Source organism: Ovis canadensis, chromosome X (assembly GCF_042477335.2).
Source record: "Ovis canadensis isolate MfBH-ARS-UI-01 breed Bighorn chromosome X, ARS-UI_OviCan_v2, whole genome shotgun sequence".
Taxonomy (NCBI): domain Eukaryota; kingdom Metazoa; phylum Chordata; class Mammalia; order Artiodactyla; family Bovidae; genus Ovis; species Ovis canadensis.
In genome coordinates, this window is record NC_091727.1 from 110,605,110 (window position 1) to 110,627,742 (window position 22,633).

Genomic DNA, 22,633 nt, shown 5'->3' on the forward strand with positions numbered 1-22,633 from the left:
ATAAAAACCCGGAGAAGGCAATGGCACCCCACTCCAGTACTCTTGCCTGGAAAATCCCATGGACGGAGGAGCCTGGTAGGCTACAGTCCATGGGGTCTCAAAGAGTCAGACACTTACTGAGTGACTTCACTTTCATGCATTGGAGAAAGAAATGGCAACCCAGTCCAGTGTTATTGCCTGGAGAATCCCAGGGATGGTGGAGCCTGGTGGGCTGCCATCTATGGGGTCACACAGAGTTGGACACGACTGAAGTGACTTAGCAGCAGCAGCAGCAACATAAAAACCAGTACATACCAGGCATCGTGAGCAATGGGTCCTCTTAATAAAAATGATTAATAGGTACATATTTATTTATTTTTTAATATAAATTTATTTATTTTAATTGGAGGTTAATTTCTTTACAATATTGTATTGGTTTTGCCATACATCAACATGAATCTGCCACAGGTATACACGTGTTCCCCATCCTGAACCCTCCTCCCTCCTCCCTCCCCGTACCATCCCTCTGGGTCATCTCAATGCACCAGCCCCAAGCATCCAGTATCATGCATCGAACCTGGACTGGCAATTCATTTCACATATGATATTATACATGTTTCAATGCCATTCTCCCAAATTGTCCCACCCTCACCTTCTCCCACAGAGTCCAGAAGACTGTTCTATACATCTGTGTCTCTTTTGCTGTCTCGCATACAGGGTTATCGTTACTATCTTTCTAAATTCCATATATATGCGTTAGTATACTGTATTGGTGTTTTTCTTTCTGGCTTACTTCACTCTGTATAATAGGCTCCAGTTTCATCCATCTCATTAGAACTGATTCAAATGTATTCTTTTTAATGCTGAGTAATACTCCATTGTGTATATGCACCACAGCTTTCTTATCCATTCATATGCTGATGGACATCTAGGTTGCTTCCATGTCCTGGCTATTATAAACAGTGCTGCGATGAACATTGGGGTACACGTGTCATATTTATATACATATATCCACATGTGCACACAACTCACACATTGTGATTTCCAGCCAAACCTTAACTTATGCTTTCTGAAACACAAGAGACTGCCTCCACTAGAATGTTCTCTAAAATCAGGAGCCAAGCTCCATCCAGGGATAAAGATGACAAGTTGATGACTGATCTTCATTGGATGTCATATTACAGAACCTTCTGATTCCTACCAAAATAACAACAACAATAAACCATCATTCTAATGCTTGAAAATGAAAGTGGTAGTTGCTCAGTTGTGTCCAACCCTTTGTGACTCCATGGACTGTAGCCTGCCAGGTTCCTCTGTCCATGGAATTCTCTAGGCAAATATACTAGAGAGGGTAGTCATTCCCTAACCCAGGGATCGAACCCAGGTCTCCTGCATCTCCTGCATTGGCAGGCAGATTCTTTACCACTGAGCCACCTGGGAAGCCCTATTCTTTTTTTTTTTTTTATCTTTTTTTAACTTTTTATTTTTAGTTTATTTTACTTTATAATACTGTATTGGTTTTGCCATACATTGACATGAATCCACCACGGGTGTACATGTGATCCCAAACATGAACCCCCCTCCCACCTCCCTCCCCACAACACCTCTCTGGGTCATCCCCGTGCACCAGCCCCAAGCATGCTGTATCCTGCATCGGACATAGACTGGTGATTCGATTCTTACATGATAGTATACATGTTTCAATGCCCTATTCTAAGCTTCTCATGTGACAAACACTATGCTACATACTTTGCAAACATTATGCATTTAATCCTAACAATAACTCTCTGAGACAGGTATTAGTATTATCATGAATTAACAAATGAGGAAACTAAGAAGAGGTTAAAATACTTGACTATAGTCACCACTTCTTGTAAAGGAGGTGAAGTTAAATTTCAAACCCCAGTCATCTGTATTTAACACCTGTTCCTTCTAACACCTGTCCCCCAGTGGCTCAGCAGTAAAGAATTTGCCAGCAATGCAGGAGATGCAGGAGACATGGGTTCAACCACTGGGTTGGAAAGATCACCTGGAGAGGAGAACAACTACTTACCCCACTATTCTTGCCTGGAGAATTTCATGGGCAGAGGAACTTGGCAGCCTGTGGTCCATGGGTTTGCAAAGAGTTGGACACTACTAAGCGACTGAGCATACACACACACATGCACACATGCACTTCTAACTGTATACTACCTAGTAGCAAAAAGGTTATGAATTCACTTTGTTACAGGTAAAATGAACTCTTACTATATGTAAAGCGAGTGGTGGTAGCAAAGGATAGTTGAAGCTAACATAGTCTCTAATATCAAGAAACTTAATTTCTAATTAGAGAAACAAGATATAACTACATATACATGGTAGAATATACAACTGGAGCCTAATGAATGGTCCAGATAATAAGTACTAGGAGAGCATGGAGGAGAGGATGGTCAGAAAAATGGGTTAGTGACATCTCATGGTGGTGGTAGATTAAGCTAGGATTTAATGAATGGGTAGGTTTGAAAGACTAGAGGGAAGTTTAGACTCAATACTGTGCTCCATATTTGTATATTCAACTATTCATCAGTCATCTACCTTAGCTATGTAAAGTGAAAGTAAAAGTGAAATCACTCAGTAGTGTCCCACTCTTTGCGACCCCATGGACTGTGCCTACCACACTTCTCCATCCATGGGATTTTCCAGGTAAGAGTACTGGAGTGGGTTGCCATTTCTTTCTCCAGAGGATCTTCCTGACCGAGGGATCAAACCCAGGTCTCCCGCATTGTAGGCAGATGCTTTACCATCTGAACCACAAGGTAAGTCCTATGTAAAAGCTACCTCAAATAAAAAGAAAATGTGCAAAGCTAATATGACTATCATTGCCTCCAAATCCAACCCTCCTCTTGCCATTGCATTTTAGTTTCTTGTGCAGAAACCTGAAACCTAGGAGTCATCCTGCCAACCCCAGATTCAACACATCAAACCTGGTCATTTTTATCTCTTAATTATACCTTGAACTTATCCAGTTCGTTCCTTTCCACTTTTAATAAACCCTGATTTAAATGACTGCAATAACCTAACTGGCCCCCTTGCTTCTAATTTTGTTCCCCTACTAATACATTCTCTGCATAGCCAACAAACATATGATAAAACTAACCACATCTCCCCCTGTCAATGCCTTCCTGTAATGTTCAGAGTAAATCTCAAAGTCCTTAATATACTGTTCAAAGCCCCTATACGATCTGGCTTCCTATTTCTCTAGCCTCTTTCTCTCTCCCTCTAGCAATACTACACTTCTTCCACTTTCTCATCCTGCTCTTCTTCTCATGATATTTATGCATACTGTTTCCTCTTTTCCTTCTCATGGCTTCACTCTTTACCTGGTTAATTCCTTCTTCTCTATCAGATGATAGCTCACTTCTTTGGCCCTTCAGTCTGAATTAGATCCTTCTTTCTTCATAGCACTGATCAAAATTATAATTTCAGGATTATTTACATAATTATGTGATGACTGTCTAAAATGACCAGAATGTGAATTCCTTGAGAGTAGCAACCATGACTATCTTAATCATCATTGTATATAGCCATGTCAAAATAACTTTTTATTCAAAGAAGCACCAATATATATTTGGTGAATAAAGGAGTGCATTGGGAATGCTTACTAAGACAGTAGTATAAACAGACAGTGGGAATAAGAATGCCAGACCTAGGGAATTGATGATAGCCTGAGAGTAGCTTCAACATGGTTCTTTGCTCAGGAAATAAACCAGCTTTTCTGGATTATAGAATTCATACAGAAGGTGAAGAGAAACTAAAGAGCCTCTTGATGAGGGTGAAAGAGGAGAGTGAAAAAGCTGGCTTAAAATCAATATTCAGAAAACTAAGATCATGGCATCCGATTTCATAACTTCAAGGCAAACAGAAGGGGAAAAAGTGGAAGTGGTGACAGACTTTATTTCTTAGGCTTCAAAATCACTGCAGACAATGACTGCAACCATGAAATTAAAAGACGCTTGCTCCTTGGAAAGAAATCCATGACAAACCTAGACAGTATATTAAAAAATCAGAGCCATTACTTTGCCAACAAATCAGTCAAAGCTATGGTTTTTCCAGTAGTCATGTAAGGATGTGAGAGATGGACCATAAAGAAGGCTGAGCACCAAAGAATTGATGCTTTCAAACTGTGGTGCTGGAGAAGACTTTTGAAAGTCCCTTGGACAGTAAGGAGATCAAACCAATTAACCCTAAAGGAAACAAACCCTGAATATTCATCAGAAAGACTGATGCTGAAGCTCCAATACTTTGGCCACCTGATGCAGAGCCAACTCATTGGGAAAGGTCCTGATGCTGGGAAAGATTGAGGGCAGGAGGAGAAGGGGACGACAGAGGATAAAATGGTTGGATGGAATCACCAACTCAATGGACATGAGTTTGAGCAAACTCTGGGAGATAGTGAAGGACAGGGAAGCTTGGTGTGCTACAGTCCATGTGGCTGCAAAGATTTGGACATGACAGTGGCTGAACAACAACAACATAAACAGTAAAAGGGCTTCTCATGTGGTGCAGTGGTAAAAAGTTCACCTGCTAATGCAGGAGACACAGGAGATGAGGGTTCAATCCTTGGGTCAAGAAGAATCCCCTGGAGAAAGAAATGTCAACCCACTCAAGTATTCCTGCCTGGAAAATCCCATGAACAGAGGAGCCTGATGGGCTACAGTCCATGGGGGTCACAAAGAATCTGACACAACTGACTATGAACAAAGCAAAACAGAAGGTGAAAAGAATGATGATACTGTGAAGGAAGATTGTGAAGGACCTTAATTAATAAGGTAAGTATTTCAGAATTTATCCTATAGGCAATAATAGGGAACAACTGAAAGCTTGAGGTGGTTCAGACCTGCCTCTTGGTTATCTGTTGCTCTCACGATTGCTGCGGGTTCTCCATTTTAGCCAAGAGTTTCCAAATATCTAGCCTTACCTTCAGTATATATGGACCAGCTGTGTTTGGAGACATTCCTGCCCAATGGAACTGCCACATGTTTGAATGACTGACTCACTGTGATCTCCCCAGTGACCATATCTATCTGTAGTCTCACTTCTTTAAGGAAAACGTTCTTTTTATCACTATTTTAGACTTTTGATTGAAAAAAAAAAAGAAGCTCCTATCTGTTTTGCAGTCATAGCCACAGTAACTAAGAGATGTACACCTGATCTAGTCTGGGACTTAGGCCATGCCAATCCAGATATGTCCTCAGGCCAGGCCAATCCAGATATGTTCTCAGGTTTTCTTTCTTTCTTTTTTTTTTCAATATTTATTGCAAGTAGGTAGAAGAGACCCTTTCCTCTTAGTCTGCTGCATAGGTTGACAGCCCAGAACAGTCAGCACTGGCCAGATTTCCAATTTGTACATAATGAAGGTGATATGCAGAGAGAGAGCTAGGCATAAGAAGTTTTGATAGTGCTCAAGTCAATGCTTTCAGCCTGCGTCCTAGCTTTCCTTAAGACCACGTCCACCTTGTTGAATGGATACTAGCCAATAAAAATTTGTCTTCTCTTAAGCTAGTTGGCATTGGGTTTCCATCATTGCAATCAGAGTCCTGACTACTAAAAAAAAAATTCAGAGGAAATAGGTATAGAGTTCAATTTGGGAAATGTCTTCATGGTCAAGTCTCTGCTAATGGATGTTAGTATCCCATCCCTTATCCCTACACAAATTTACTGGCTCTTGTTTTTTGACTTGGATTTTTAACTGTCCTTGGGTGTATCACCTGTACACTCCAGGACCAAGGGGAGAGCCTGATCCATAATCAGTGCCTTATAACTATCTACTGAATTGAACTCTGATAGATTCCTCCTGTAGATTTTTAATTTTCTTATTATTTCAACTCCAATAAGCCTGGTTGATGAGCTTGTTCTGCTAGTTGACTGCACTATTCTGCTGCCTTCTGATATGATCTTACTCTGGACACCCCTGTCTAACTTATTCACCCTTTGCTTCCTTCTAGTACATTCCCTGGCTCATCTGACCCTCTCACCTTTATCAAGAAAAATTAAGTCACTTGGCTCAACACTACTCTGTGGTAGCCAAGTCATGTATATGCTCAGAGCTCTCTATATTCTGACATTAGCTCTGCCCCCAGGAATGAAACAGAAAGGGAATATCAAGCTTATAAGATCTGGACTCAAAATGTCAAACCCACTTTCTGATGCTGGTTTCTCAATTAAATTTAACCAAACAGAAAACTTGTCTACATTTTTCCTTCTTTCTATCCAAACTCTTTGGACTGAGTTTCATATCCTGGCTTGGGCTGTCTCTGAAGTATATGAATTAATATTTACATGTAAGAATTTAAGAAGAGGAAGACATTTCAATGAAGATATAGAGAACCTGAGTCAGGGAATAGCCAATTTTCTAACAGAAGCAAGAAAAAGTGTCATGTTGGGGTTCTAAGCATGAAGAGAAATTCTAAGAAAAATATACTGCACATTAGCTATTCAGCCAAGTGAAAGAGGTCTTACTCAACTCAATGTCAAGGAAGAGATCAGAACTGACATTCAGTTAGGGTCTATTTTGTGCTAAGAAAGAGTTATATATATATATATATATATTTCGCATTTAAAGATATAATCATCACAACGACTCGAAGAGGTAGCCATTATTAACTTTATTTTACACATGAGAGAACATGGTCAAGCTAAGTACCCTGGCATTGTCAATTTTAAAAAATGGAGCTACAATTTGATCACATATCTATTCGACTCTGAAGTCTGTTCCTGCTCAGCCTGAATAAGCCAAACCTTCAAGTACCTACACTTCAACAACTATTCAGTATTTGAATATTGTCCTTAAATTCAAATAATTTTTTTTTTGCATAGAAAGACCAACCTCTCTATATTTGTCTGTTGAAAGTTAAAATCATTTTTCAAGGTTTACTTCAAATTGTCTCATTCCAAAGTTTTGGTCTAACCAATTAGTGTGGTAATTAGAGTTTTATTTTACTCATTACTAAATAGTCATTATTAAATACCTTATAGTATTTCTCTGTTTTGTCTCTTTCTTCTATTACCAGATAGTCATAGAATGAAGGCTTAAGAATGTTTCTCAGATATCACAAAGAAAAGGAGTCATTTTAAAGAGACTTTCAATAATTAAAGGTTGAATTTTTATAAGAAAATATGGTTAACTCTGAATCAATCCAAAATATGGATTTTATGTGAATTCCTCACTCTCTAAGCATCATGTTAACTGATACATATGACAAGTTCTGCAACTCATCTCTCACCTCTCAATGGCTTTTTCCACGTCAGAATATATGGATCTGCTTCATTCTTTTTAATTTTGTTGTTCAGTGGCCAAGTCATGTCAACTCTTTGCAACCCCATGGACTGTAGTACACCAGGCTCCCCTGTCCTTCACTATCTCCTGGAGTTTACTCAAATTCATATCCATTGAGTTAGTGATGCTATCTAACCATTTCATCCTCTGCCAGCAATACTTGCAAGGAATTCCATTATCTGATATCATAATTTATTAACCAGACTTTCATGTTTAGCTTGTTTTGAAGTATGTACTATTACAATCAAGGTTCAATCACTATCCTTGTACACATATCTTTCTGCACTCTTGCTATTTTTATGTAAGTTAAACTCCTGAAAACCTGATTGCTGGTCACAGCACATATGCTTTTTAAGATTTGTTAGATTCTGCCAAGTTATGCTATGAAAGATTATTCTAACTCACATTCCTACCCAACAGTGTGCCCAAGTGCCACCTTCCTTATGTCCTTAAAAACAGTGGATTTTATCAGCTATCTTTCTGTTCCTTTTGCCAAATATGAAGGTAAAAATGCTATATCATTCTTATTTGCATTTTATTTATATGTATTTACATTCATATTCTTTTTGAGTGTCTTTTTATATATTTATTGGTAATATGTAATTCTTTCATTTGTATATGGAATATTCTAGCTTGTTTCATTTTAGATGTGCCAAATATCTCTCAACCTCTTGCTTCTCCTTGTTGCTTGTGTGTGTTAGTCGCTCAATCCTATTCGACTCTTTGGGAGCCCATGGACTATATATGGCCCGACAGGCTCCTCTGTCCATGGAATTCTCCAGGCCAGGATACTGGAGTAGGTTGCCATTCCCTTCTCCAGGGGATCTTCCCGACCCAGGGATTGAACCCAGGTCGCCTGCATTACAGGCAGATTCTTGACTGTCTGAGCCACCAGAGAAGCCCTGGTGCTTGTTGCTTACGCATGTTCAATTTTTATGTCATCAAATCTGGCCATTTTGTCCTTTATAGGTTCTGGGTCTCATGCTTCACTTAGGAAGGCTTCTATATAACAGGATTATTTTTACACATTTTCCCTTTAACCCCACCCTCCCTTCATTAATGACTGAATTATGCTAGCAACTGAGGCTCTGACTCCATCAAGAGATATCTACTCACTAAGAGCCATTGCTGCTTATTTCTCTTTCTCAGTCCACTTATACTATACATTTTTTTAATTACCAAAAAATTTCTCATTATGATTCAAACAATACAGATGTTCATAAAGACAAAATGAATTAACAGGTCCTTCTCTGCCTCCTCCAATCCCATTACAAGGCAACTGATATTCATCATAGAGTGAGTGGCTATCTTTCCTTACCTTTTTGTAGGCCCATAAACATATATAGACACATATGAAAAGACTTTCCTCTTATTTTTATGTAAATGAGATTTTATAAATTACATTTGTTTATTTTACTTAATGATATAAGATGGGAATGTATGAGAGTGATGTGTGTGCGTGTGTGTGCGCTAAGTCACTTCAGTCTTTGCGACTCCCTGGACCGTAGCCTGCTAAGTTCCTCTGTCCACGGGATTCTCCAGGCAAGAATACTGGAGTGGGTTGCCATGCCCTCCTCCAGGGGATTTTCTCCACCCAGGGACTGAGCCTAGGTCTCTCATGTCTCTTGCATTGCAGACAGATTCTTTACCACTAGCGCCACCTGGGGAGCCCATGAGAGTAATATACTTCATGAATTCGGGCATGTCCTCAAACATCTCTCTCTCTCCAAATCAAACAGGTGAGTGATATCCTGATTGAGTTATAATAAGATGCTTGGATTGAAGTCTTTTTTCCTTGGAAATTTCTAGATGCTATTACATTATATTCTAGCTTCTATGATAGAGATGAGAAAACCAATACTGTCTTAATTTTTTCCTGTGCAGATAAGGAAAAAAAAACCAATATCTCTAGATAAGAGACAATCAATACCTGTCTTAATTTTTTTCTTTGCTATTTCTTCCAGGAAACCTACAAGATTTCTTGTTATTTTTGGAGTTCAGGAAATTTATCAATGTATGTATGTTTAAGTGTAAAACAAAGAACTTTTTTTCTATACATCTTTTTTGTGGAGTCAACTTTTAGCTTTTAAATTCGTTAAATAATTTTAGCTAGTTATGTATGACTACTTTCATGTGATATATCTATTTTTTCTGTTTCTGTTCCCTTGAGTTGCATATTTCTTCCAATATTTCCTTAAATTCATTTAATGCCTTAATATTTCTTTTGTGATGTTTTTAACCACACCCTTAGGTTTTTTTATGAAGTAATCTCAGTTTTGTTTCTTTTTGAATAATTTTAAATGTTTAGACTTCATTCTTGATACAAAAATTATTTATTAAAATATTTTATGGTTACAAGATTCTATTTTTTAAAATATTTTTATTGTCCATTTCTAAACTTTATAAATTTCATCAGAGAATGTTACCTGTCAGTTTGCTACTTGGGAACTGATCAAGGTTTTTCCTGTGGCAAATTACACAGTCAGCTTTTGTAAAGGGCCCAGGGCATAAGTTATGAATGTACATTCTTTTCCATTGGAGTATACAATTCTATGTATTTATCAAAATATTAAGTCAAGTTTCTTAATTATGTTTTCAAATATATTGTATTATTTTTACTATTTTTAAAATTCTGATAGCTGTATTCCACAACTGTCTTTGTAGTTTTACCAAATGCTTCATGTATCATTCAAATAGTTAATATAAAAACATTTATTCAATAAATGAATACATGTAGGTTCTATTTCAAGCTTTTGGCCTTAAATACCACTTTATTTGATATTGACATCTCTCTACTCACTGTTCATTAAAAGTTTTCTTGCACCTCTTTTTCCATTCCTTTATTTTAAAACATTGTCACCATTTTGTTTAATGTTTCTCTCTTATATGTGCACCTAGTTAAAATGTTATAAATCTGTGTGTTTTATTCTGGGAATATGAGATGTCAGCTCACTTTTATTATTTGAAAAACCCAATATTTTAATCAGTGTAATAATTAATATTCATTATATTTGTGGTTGGCAGAATAATGGCCCCTCCAAAGCTGTCTATGTCCTAATCCCCAGAACCTGTAAATATATTTGGATTCATGGCAAAGGGGAATTAATATTGCAGGTGGAATTAAGGTTGTTAATCAACTCACCTTAAATAGAGAGACCATCCTGGATTACTTAAGTGTATCTAATGTAATCTCAAGGCCCTTAAAAATAGAAGTGAGGCAGAAAAGGATAAAAGGAGATAGAACATTGGAAAAAGGATCAAAGAGACATAATTTTGCGGCTTTTGAAGGTGGAAGAAGGGGCCATGAGCCAAGGAATGTGGACAGCCTCCAGAAGCTGGAAAAGGCAAGGAATCAGATTATCTTCTAGAAGCTTTAAAGACAAACATGGCATTACCAATACCCAGTGAGACTTATTTAAAACTTCTGACTTCCAGAACTGTAAGATAACAGATTTTTGTTGTTTAAACCGAGTAAATTTGTGGTGATTTATTGCAGCAGCAAGAGAAAACTAATACAATATTGTAAAATGTAGATAACAGTATGTTTCCAAATAACTGGGGGCAGAGGGGAGGGGCTCATGGGATAATGAGAAAATGTCAATTCAAGAATTAAATAAGGATATTAATATTCATCTTTGTTATTTATTCTTTCCATTTCCTTATTTTTTTAATTAAAAAATTTATTGGAAGATAATTGCTTTACAATATTGTGCTGGTTTCTGCCATACATCAAAATGATCAGCCAGAGGTATACATATGCCTTCACCATCTTGAACCTCCCTCCTATTTCCCACCCCGTCTCACCCCTCTAGGTTGTCACAGAGCACTGGGTTGAGCTCTCTATGTCACACAGCAAATTTAATATGGCTTTTCCTCCCTTATCTGCTGCTTCACAGCAATTTGTAACTTTACTGCTATCTTTATTTTACAATATATCTCAATCCAAATAAACAAAAGCTTTCAGTTATAGTGGCCCATTCCTCAAACACTAATACTAATGGGAGGTTTACTATCTTTTTTTTTTTTTTTTTGAGTTTAGAATTTTATTGCAACTAACATAGTAAATGGATAATGACGGTGCGTCAACATGGTGATTGCCTCTAAAGACCTCGGCGACCAGGGCCTACGACTCTCATTCCCGATGGACGTTCTTGGGATGGTTCCGACGTGACAGACGACCACTGGCTTGAGCAGACACTGGTCTCCTGATGGTGCCCAAGCCGCCTGGGCGCCCTGAAGAGGGGCTCCGCCGGCTCGAGGGGATGCTTTCAGTCCACATCGACCCTCCTGCTTGTCTTGATGGCAGAGTTTATTCTCTTTTTTCGGAGCCTTTCGCGATTCATGTTTTCTATCCTGAGTTTCTGAAGTGCAGCATCTTCTTTGGACGGCTCCATGGCTGGCTGGCTGGCCTCGGCAATCATGTCTCGAATCTTCTGGAGGCAATCTGCCAGGTTTCGGAACTGATAGCGGCTGCATTCAGATGTGAGGATCAGCTCTCCCGCCCTGTTGATCTTATTTTTGTGCGTGAGGGCCATCTTCTGCCGAACAGGCTCTGCGATCCAGTCGGCGCTCGCCAGGTGGAACCTGACTTCGGCCTTGGAGTTCACTTTGTTAACGTTCTGGCCCCCAGGACTACTGCTCCGACAGTAAGAAATTGTCAAGCGATCTACAGGAATGTCATCGTTGCCTTGCTTTGCGTTGCCCGGGACCCTCCAGGCGGTGTCCGCGCCCCGCGATTCCGGGTAGAGCTTGTCCAGGCTGTAAGCGCTCCGGAATTCGGTGCCCGCTACCTGTCTGTGCAGGGCCCGGTGGCAGCAGCGCGTGGGCGGCGGCAGCAGGCAGGCCTCGGCTCGGCTCAGACCCCAGCACAGGCACCTGGCGGCCGCCATGTTCGGCCCTCGGGCTATCTTTTTAATGTATAACCAACACATAACATGAGGGTTAGCCCCAAGGACAGAGTAACAGGAAATTGGTGAAATTTAACCTTATTTTACTTTCACGTCCCCATTTTACTGTCCCTTTCCTTTATCCCCAACCAAGAATAGACTGTCCAAGGCTTTCCACCAAAGCCATCCCAGACATGACCTTCCTGGTGACTCTCATATCTGGACCCAATTATTCTCTCTCCCCTTAAGAGTTACCTGTTCTGTGTCCTGCATCTCCAGGGACTTGCTCTATGCTCGATAACACTTTGGCGTGCAAACCAATGAAAGATTTCATCCTGCTAATGAAGCCTGGATTTAGAAAAGACAGAGGAACCAGAGATCAAATTCCCAACATCCACTGGATCATCAAAAAAGCAAGAGAGTTCCAGAAAAACATCTATTTCTGCTTTATTGACTATGCCAAAGCCTTTGGCTGGGTGGATCACAATAAACTGTGGAAAATTCTTCAAGAGATGGGAATACCAGACCACCTGACCTGCCTCTTGAGAAACCTATATGTAGGTCAGGAAGCAACAGTTAAAACTGGACTGGTTCCAAATCAGGAAAGGAGTACGTCAAGGCTGTATATTGTCACCCTGCTTATTTAACTTATATGCAGAGTACATCATGAGAAATGCGGGACTGGGCCTCCCCTTTGGGATTGGCCTGCCTTCATGCCTCGAGGATGTACTTTCCTTTGCTTGCTGAATAAAATTCTGAACTGTAACAGAGCTGTAACACTGGTCTGCTGTTTCAAATCTTTGCTGTGGCGAGACAGAACCAAGAAAATTTCACACTCCTCCAACATATCTGGTGCCATTTCTTGGATTTAACTTGGCTGAAACAACCTTAGCTCAGACCCTGCAAGGTGGAGGCTAAGCCCAGCAGAAGCCCAACAAGGCAAAAGCTCTCACTGTGGAAGCTGAATGTGAAGAAAACCCAGCGCAGCAGAAGGAACAAGAAGCTCAGCGTGCTAGAAACCAGGACAGCAAAAACAAACTCGGCAGAAAGCTCACATGGCAGCTCGGCAGAAAGCCTCAGATTCCAGACCTCCAGTTAAGGTCAACAAGCTATAATATGCAGTGCCAGTTCCAAAAGGATATATAAAACTACACCCAACCATGGAAAATATCACTCACCCTTAGCTGGACACTGCTATAAGGACTCTGAGGCTTGAGACTAGCAAGAGTGGGGGTGGGGTGGGGTGGTAGGGGGAAGCAGGAAATGCCCCTAGCCATCCCAGCTCAGCAGGAAGTAGCCAGAGAGAACTTGACGCCCCTACTCCCATAGAATTGTGTTTCCCATCTTTGAGGGGGGAATGTTAGGTAGTTAGAATAGGAAAAAGGAGTTCAAAATGGCAGTGGCTAAAAGACAAAAAAAGGGGAAAGCCTGAAAAAATTAGAATGAAAGAATATCTGCAGACCAGAGTGAGAACTTCAGGTGAAACAAATACGCCCTCTTCATGGCTAGTCCAATTTGCATAGGGCAGGCTCAGGGTTGGGAGAAGACAAACTTATAAAAGGAGGAAGCCAAGACGGATTGAGGCCTCTCCTTTGGGATCTGCCCACCTTCATGCCTCGAGGGTGTACTTTTCTTTGCTTGCCAAATAAAACTCTGAGCTGTAAAGAGCTGTAAAAAAAAAGAAAGAAAGAAAAAAAGAAATGCTGGACTGGATGAAGCACAAGTTGGAATCAAGATTGCTGGGAGAAATATCAATAACCTCAGATATGCAGATGACACCACCCTTATGGCAGAAAGTGAAGAGGAGCTAAAGAGCCTCTTGATGAAAGTGAAAGAGGAGAGTGAAAAAGTTGGCTTAAAGCTCAACATTCAGAAAACTAAGATCATGGTATCCAGTCCCATCACTTCATGGCAAATAGTTGGGGAAACAGTGGAAACAGTGACAGACTTTATTTTCTTGGGCTCCAAAATCACTGCAGATGGTGACTGCAGCCATGAAATTAAAAGATGCTTGCTCCTTGGAAGAAAAGTTATGACCAACTTAGACAGCATATTAAAAAGCAGAGACATTATTTTGCCAACAAAGGTCCGTCTAGTCAAAGCTATGGTTTTTCCAGTGGTCATGTATGGATGTGAGATATGGATTATATAGAAAGCTGAGCACTGAAGAATTGATGCTTTTGGACTGTGGTGTTGGAGAAGACTCTTGAGAGTCCCTTGGACTGCAAAGAGATCCAACCAGTCCATCCTAAAGGAAATTGGTCCTGAATATTCATTGGAAGGACTGATGTTGAAGCTGAAACTCCAATACTTTGGCCACCTGATGCGAAGAGCTGACTCATTTGAAAAGATCCTGATGCTTGGAAAGATTGAAGGCAGGTGGAGAAGGGGACGACAGAGGATGAGATGGTTGAATGGCATCACTGATTCAATGGACATGAGTTTGAGTAAGCTCTGGGAGTTGGTGATGGACAGGGAAGCCTGGCATGCTGCAGTCCATGGGGCTGCAAAGAGTCGGATATGACTGAGCAACCAAACTGAACTGAACTGAATGAAGCCTATATTGTTTATATATGGGACAATGGCTTCACTTTTTTTCTTAAGTGGTTTGCTCTCCAAAAGGGAACAATAACTATACTCAAAGAAATGACTCTCTAAGGCTGGGAATCCCAGGCAGGCTACAAAGGGAAACATTTGGGGCTGGAATGAGGGAAAGGGATTCCATGTCATACTTCACCATGCACTATGTAAGTAAGCTCCTACTACACTTGTGTGAAATCAAACAAGTAACAAGAGTATGAATCACTAAACAGGACTCAGAGGCTATTGCGCCTCAGGGCAGCTCTAGGACAACTATATGGACAGATAATTGGGGCTGTGAGCTGACAAAACAACTTGTACCTACAACATTAAACACAACTGTAATTCACTCTGCGTCTAGCAGAGATTCCATTGTTTACCACTATAAAATAAAAGCTATAAAAACATAAATATTAAGAGAAATAATTGAACATAATAATGCAATAGGGTACCTTATATCACAGAATACTAATAAAACCTTTTATATTATAGAAATATATTTTAATAATGCTATGCTTAAGAATAATTATACTTTGAATGATTTTCATGGAAGAGTTCTTTTACTACACCCCTTTCTGTATTATCATTGGATTTCTCTCCTCACCAATATTAGCTTAATAAATTATTTGGATTTTAAAGGCTAGGGTGAATAATAGACTTAACTAAAACATGGACTTTTAAACTGGCTTTCATGCTTCCATATTGGCAGAATTTAACTACCATTATGAATGACTTGCTAATTATGCTGCTTTTATTTTGTACGCATGCTTGAGACTTATGCTTAGCATGTTTCATGTTTTCTTTTCCTTCATAAAGACTCACTGGATAATATTTTTAAGTGGAAAAATAAAGGAGTTAGTGTGCAGCCTTGATTATCATTTACATGGTTGCTAAACCATAAAAAATACACAAAGTGAGAAATATATGAAGGAAGAAAACTTACTGAAACATAACTAAGGCTGTCAAATAGTTAAAAGCTAAAAAGGAAAATAACATTTAAAACTGAATTTTCAACACTGGATCATATTTTGGAATTGGAAGGGGCTTTTCAGACCATGTGTTCCATCAAGTGACACATTCAAATACCGGCATGGATCAGGTACATAAGTTAATGTAAGGGTGGGTTACAGCTGTAAGAATTGGTGGATAATCATAAAATATACTCTGTCTGAAAGAAGTGTTACTATTCAGCTGCAGCTGGTGTTGAAAAGTCGTAATACAGGCCCAGGTGGGGGATGCCAGACTTTCTAATACTTAAAGACAAATTGGAAATCAATAATTTTGTATGAAATCATTTACTTTTCAATACTGATAATTACTTCAGTTTTTAGAATGTTATTATCTGCAAGACATATAGGGTGCATAATATACCAGATTTAAATTTCGGATCAAGTCCAACATTTTTCTTTTGCAGAAAGGAATACGGAAACATCGATGAAGTTACGTAAGTGCTTAGCCACATGTAGTAGAAAGAAAATGGGTTTTGAATTCAGGTAGATCTGAGTTTCAATTCTAATTTTGTTATACAGACACTATGTAACCTTAGGCAAGTTTCTTAAACTCTGAGTCTAGTTTCCTTCTCTTTAAAATAAAGATAATAATATATATTACATAAGATACTTATAAAGATTATATAAACATAACATGTGGGAGGTGCCTATAGTGAATCTTGACACATAAAAATCATGCACTATTCTAGCCTCATTCATCATTCTATGTCCCTACCCTATTGTTTTTTATCCAATAGTAATTCTTTGCACTTTAATTATATTATGTCCCACCTCTTACAAGAAAGTTTCATTAGGGTAGGAAATTTGTCTATTTTTTTCACTGTTTTATTCCAGGCTCTAAAAAGTATTGGCAGACATATAATAGGTGTTGAATAAACATGGACTGAATAGATTAATGTTTTCAACAAACAATAATGTCTTTGACGCCTTCCCTTTAATGAATAAACAAATGCAAGTACATGCATGTGTATGTTGTTCAAGCTTATAATGCAAGTTAATAACTGCACCTTGAACTTAAATTCATATCAACTTCCTTTAGTATTATTTTCATAGTATTAATGAAATCTGCAAAAATTATGTGATGTCCAACATGGACATAATTCCTTTTTGAGTTTATAAAGAACACAACCTTTGAGGGAAGAAGCCTTTCAAAAACAGTCTATTTCTTTCACTTCTACTGAATATGATGGTTAAAGGCACTTATAGTACTCTATTGATTCTCACAGGCTTTTCATCCTGACAAAAAGTCTATTCACTGGCTTTATGAATCATAATAACAACTCTACATATATCTAGCTTATTGTACTTAAAAATACTGCTAAATGAACACTAATAACTATAAATTTCAACTGAATTGCACATCCACCCTGTGAAGTAAGTAGGGCTGAAACTATTTTCTTCATTTTACAAAGATCAGAGACATCCAGTGACAAGTACCTTACCTAAAATCACAGCATGAATAACTAAAAGATCAAGCAATAGACTACAGTTCTAAAGTGGCATTTTATATCCACAGGATCTAGCCAGGACTTTCTCGCTATAGCCACCACTAGTGTATCCTACAATCTAGATTTTCCCTGCCCCTCACCCCTTATGTAAAAACTCACATATCTGAGGTCCTAGTTGCAATCCCAGTTACTGCTTATACCTCTACTTAATATTAATTTAACAGACTTTACTGACCACAGCCAGGTGAGGGACACAGAAAGGAACAAAACAAGGATCTGCCCTCAAGAGATTTCAGTTATCAGTGTAACATCAGTTTTTAGTCTAGGTAAAATACGTTCCTTGCAACAAGTGTTTTGCCTTAAGAAATTATATAAGGAGGGGAAGAGGCAAAGATGACTGCTACCTATTAAAATCCCCTAGGGAGCTTTGAAGGGGGCTTCCCAGGTGGTGCCAGTTGTAAAGAAGCCGCTATACAAGGCAGGGGACATAAGAGACATGGGTTCGATCCGTGAGTCGGGAAGATCCCCTGGAGAAGGAATTGGCAACCCACTCTAGTATTCTTGCCTGGAGAATCCCATGGAAAGAGGAGCCTGGTGGGCCACAGTCCATGGGGTCACACAGAGTTGGACATAATCAAAGAGATTTAGCATGCATTCAGGGAGCTTTGGAAAATATCAAAGCTTGAATTAATCAAGCGTGGAATCTGGGCAGTGAAATTTTTGGAAAGTTCTTATAGACATCCTAATGTGCAGGCAGAGCTGAGAACCAGTGGTCTAAAGGAAAGAAATCATGTTGTAGGGAAAGAATGTGCCTGCGTGCTAAGTTGCTTCAGTAGTGTCTGACTCTTTGTGACTTTATGGACTGTAGCCCATCAGGCTCCCCTGTCCATGGGATTTCCCAGGCAAGAATACTGGAATGGGTTGCCATGCCCTCTTCCAGGAGATCTCGTTGACCCAAGGATTGAACCCACGTCTCTTGCATCTCCTGCACTGGCAGGTGGATTCTTTACCACTGAACCACAGGGAAGAACAGAGGAAGGTAAAAGACAAACCAGATATACTTGACTTCTTTTACCCTTACAGTGTCATTTATAATTAACCTCTTTGTGTTATCAATTATCTTTAAAAGGTTTTCATTGAAGAACTAGCTTTCATGAGTCTTAATTTCCAAAAATCTTAAAGAAAAAGTATTTCCCTCAAATCGAGCAATCAGTTTTCCTTTGATAATGATATAAATATAACCAAGTTGACACAAAGTTTGATGGAAATAACCATGTGCATGAACCAAAAGTGAAATAACTAATTATCTTAATGTTTAGGCATACTTCCAGTAATATTTAGTTTATGTCCTGAGTTCTCCAGAGTGCCCAACTTCTTATTCTAGTTTTTCTTTCTTTGGGAGGGCACATGTTTGCTTTTCAATTTTGAACTACATCCTGGGTTTTGGGTCATTCACCTAAATTATTTTGATTTGCCTATATTTTCCTCTTGCAACATCCTGTTTCTTCTAAAAAAGAAACCAAAAAAAAAAAAAGCAAAAACAGACAGAAATCGCCATCTTTTTATATGCTCCACTTTTCTATCGCAAGAGTCGCCATGATATTTCATCAGCCTTAGATGGAGAAATTTTGAGAGGTAGCTCTAATAAAAAGGAATCATAATTCCTAAAAGAAAATCTCTAGAAACCTAATTACACTTGAAAACTGGAGATTTTCTCAACTGAGCTAAACGCATGGTCCCTCTAACAATGGATCTCGGACTTTGTTGAGAATGGTCTGCATGACTTCTTTGAAAGGTGAGATGGGAGCCAAATATGTGCTTCTTTTACAGCTACGATATTTTTATAACTTTCTCTCCCCTCTCAAATCTGTCCAGTATATCAGTATCATATTCACCTTCTTAAAATACTCCCTTAATGATCATGGTATACTCTTATTTTGCAACTATCAGTGGTCCCCTGTTTCTCAATATATTTAATTCAAAATATTTGACCTGCTTGTTAAGGTCCTTTGATAATCTGGCCCAACCTTATTTTCCAATGATGTCAAACCTGTCTTACATGCCAATCAAACTGGCCTCCTTGTTATACTACGAAAATACCAAGTTTCTTCTTTGCCTTCCATTGAATTATTTTCCTCATAAACAGATATCCTTTTTTGCACCCTGTTTCTCTAACCTTTACCATCTTTTGAGTTAATAGGACAAGTTATTTCCTTCGTGAAGATGGCCCCAATAGATTGAACTAATAGATTTCTCCCTTTGCTAACATCATAAAATACTCACCCCTCCCCCTACATGGCATTTGCTTCAGTATCGCCTTGTCACTATTTTAGTTGCTTTAAGTGTGTCAGCCTCTTGCCCAAACTAGACTATAAAGTATTTGAGGCGATCCTATATGGCACTTCTTTTATACCTGCCTCATTGATAGCTGGGTGTTCAGTGCATGGTCAAGACATAATAAATATTTGCTGGCTGTTAACTGATTGCTGGTGTTGTCCTGTACCCTGGGCCTATAGACACTGTCAGTTCTGTCAACAGAGGCTGTGAAATTTCTGCCAGAGATTATGTCTGCATAAAAATAAGCCTCTGGCATAAATTGCGATAACTGCCACTAGAGAATTCACCTGCAGGAAAGGGACCTCAGGCATATTACTTGGTGCTCTAGGAGGCTCTTATGCCAGCTTTTCCACTGTCATAATACAGCTAAGCCATGTGCTAATGTGATGATGTGAATTTCTTAAATAATTCACTGTAAATCTCTACCTGCTTAGTCTTCTGACATGGCTTTGGCATTCTAATTTCCAATAAGCTATGCCCTAGACTTGCCATGGATTACAAATACGTGGAAAAATTAGACATACTCTGAAAGTCAAGAATTTAGCATTATAAAGAAACACTTTATTTTCTGTGAAAACTCTTTTTAAATTTAAATGTTCTATTTCATTCTGCATGAGCAAAATAAGTCCAAGGTTTCACTGACATATCTATTTAGAAGGTAAAGAATGTAACTCCAAGATCTAGAACTATGAATTCTCTTTGAACACTCTATTATCTTGTACTCTTTTCCTCAATTAATTTACTCTTCATCTACACTGTAACCCCTAATTCCCAGACCCTGCCCTAGTCTCCAAGTTTCTCTGTCTCCCTCTTTCTGTATCTGTCTCTCCTTGTCTTTCTGCCCCTCTCCCTCTCCGTCTGTCTCTGTCCCCCGCCCTCTCCTCCCCACCCCAAAACACACACACTTCACTCACCTCCCCAGGTATACTGCAACCATGGTGATACACTTGACACTTCATGAATGTATTTCTTGGGAGGTCCCTAGAGGTCTAGTGGTTAGGATTCCATGTTTCCACTGCCAGGGCCTGGGTTGAGTCCCTGGTTGGGGAACTAAGATCCCACAAGCTGTGCAATATAGCCAAAAAAAAAAAATTCTTTTAATGTATTTCTCTAAAGCTTAAATTTTCATGTTCTCTTAATTCTTTCATTCGTTTTACATTGACACAGAGTAAAACTTCAATAAAAGTGGGAGTTATTGTTATTATCATCCTATAACTCTATCAGAAGACAAACCTGTTTTCTGTACTGTGCATTCATCACATTTACTGAAGTCCCTGGAAAGCCTCATGAGAAAAGCTCTTCCACTCACACCATTCACTCCTCTGAGACACTCACTAAAGATGCCTACCGTCTTCTAACTGTGATCACACATTCATTTTATGCACCCCCCCTTAGGTACCCCAGGGGCACCCATGTCACCCTTATCCATCTAGTGTCTTCAAAATACACATAAGTCTTTTATTTGCCTGAATTCTGTCTCACTCAGTCCAGGTCCCTTGATTGCTTGAGTGTTAGAACAGTACACTCGCTTCTGTTGCATCTTATCAGGGGGCCACTATAAGGGTCCCGTGCACTGTGAGGGCTCAGTAAACATTGTTATACTGAGAGTCAAGTGCACGCCTGAAAGTTCCCCTTTAAAGCTGACTCTCAAATATCTACAAAATGCCCAAGGGAGCCCAACAGAGGAATAGGTAAGATTGAGCAGCAGAGCTTATTAAAAATGATCTTGGCCTGTGATACAATTTCTTTTGGACTGGATTTTTCCTTAGGCTTAGGACACATGCTAATTCTCTCAGCTGCTTTAATCATGTAGATATTAAACAACGTGGGGGCATCAAATAGTCCTTTAGAGTTATGAGCAGTACACACTATGAATAGAAACAAGGGAGGATAAAAGCCAAGCATGTGGTGACTGGCAGTCCCAGCAGCAGGTGTCCTGACTGAGGACAGACCCCAAGATCTACTGGAAAATGCGAAAATGGAGATACCCAAAGCTGTCACAGAAGAAGGCTTCAAAACTCCATCCAAATCAAAGATGGGTACAGACCTTCATAGAGGCTTTTGAAAGGAAAATGTTAAGTTTGTCTGAATTGTAAATGCAATCCATTGGAAGATATATTTTCCCTTTTAAAAACTCAACCCAAAACCCAAAGACAAAAAAAAAAAAAAAAAGTCCAACAACAACAATAACATTTCAACAGAATATGAAGTCCAACGAGGGAGGTTGACAGCCAAACCTTTTTTTAAAGTAATGGTAGCCAGGAAAGAAGATGATGGGTTGTAAGAATTCACCACCTGGAAAAGGGAGTTACCTGGGGAGTGACAGCTGCCATAGGAAAAGTAGAACAAACACGCCTGCTGTCAGGCACACCTGTTCTTTTCAGGGAGAGGAACCATGAGGCTGAAACAGCAGAAAATACCCAAGTCCAAGATAGGATGCCTCTTGTGACCCTGAAATATTGTCCCTAATTCCTCTAGAGTTATTTCCTAGGCAGGGATGGCTACAAAGTAGCCACATAAAGTTCCATGCAAGTCTCGCAAATTTCATAGTAACTCAAGTTGTTTTTCTGGCAGAGGGAAACTCCTTACAGACATGAGCACAAGAGGGAGGCAAACATTTTCTCTGGCTTTCATTGGCGAAAGAAGATAAATTGTCATGTGTCATATTAAAATATTATGTGAAGGTGTTGGAGCTGAGATGGCATGAGGCCTACAGAGATGGGCAGGGTAGAAAGAGGTAGTGGGGAGAGCAGGTACAGTCACCCTGCTCCCTTCCTGACATACTGGCCAGAAGGCCCTTCATCATCACAAAAGTGCTTGGCCTTTAAGTGTAGATGGTCACTTGTGACCATGCCATAATTTCTGGTTCCACAAAGTTACTACTTTGTCATTGATGCCTGCAAAAGTCGAAGTCTGAGCTTCCACAGTCACCCAGAGAATATTGCAGCACCATGAAAATAAATCAGACCAAAAGGGCAAGATAGCTCTGTAACAGATTAGCTATACTAGCTTTGTAAACACTCACAATGCCCTACAGGAAAGCCTGCTGCCAGCAGATAAGCCAAACTAGAGTTCAAT

The 22,633-nt window shown here is 39.3% G+C and overlaps 1 protein-coding gene and 1 pseudogene across 1 annotated transcript in view; both read right to left on the minus strand.

Annotated features, from left to right (window-relative positions):
* TENM1 (teneurin transmembrane protein 1) overlaps positions 1 to 22,633 on the minus strand; it is an 899,404-nt gene that overhangs the window by 579,336 nt on the left and 297,435 nt on the right. The gene's annotated exons all lie outside the window — the stretch shown is intronic.
* LOC138930477 (large ribosomal subunit protein mL62 pseudogene) lies at positions 11,315 to 13,138 on the minus strand (annotated as a pseudogene).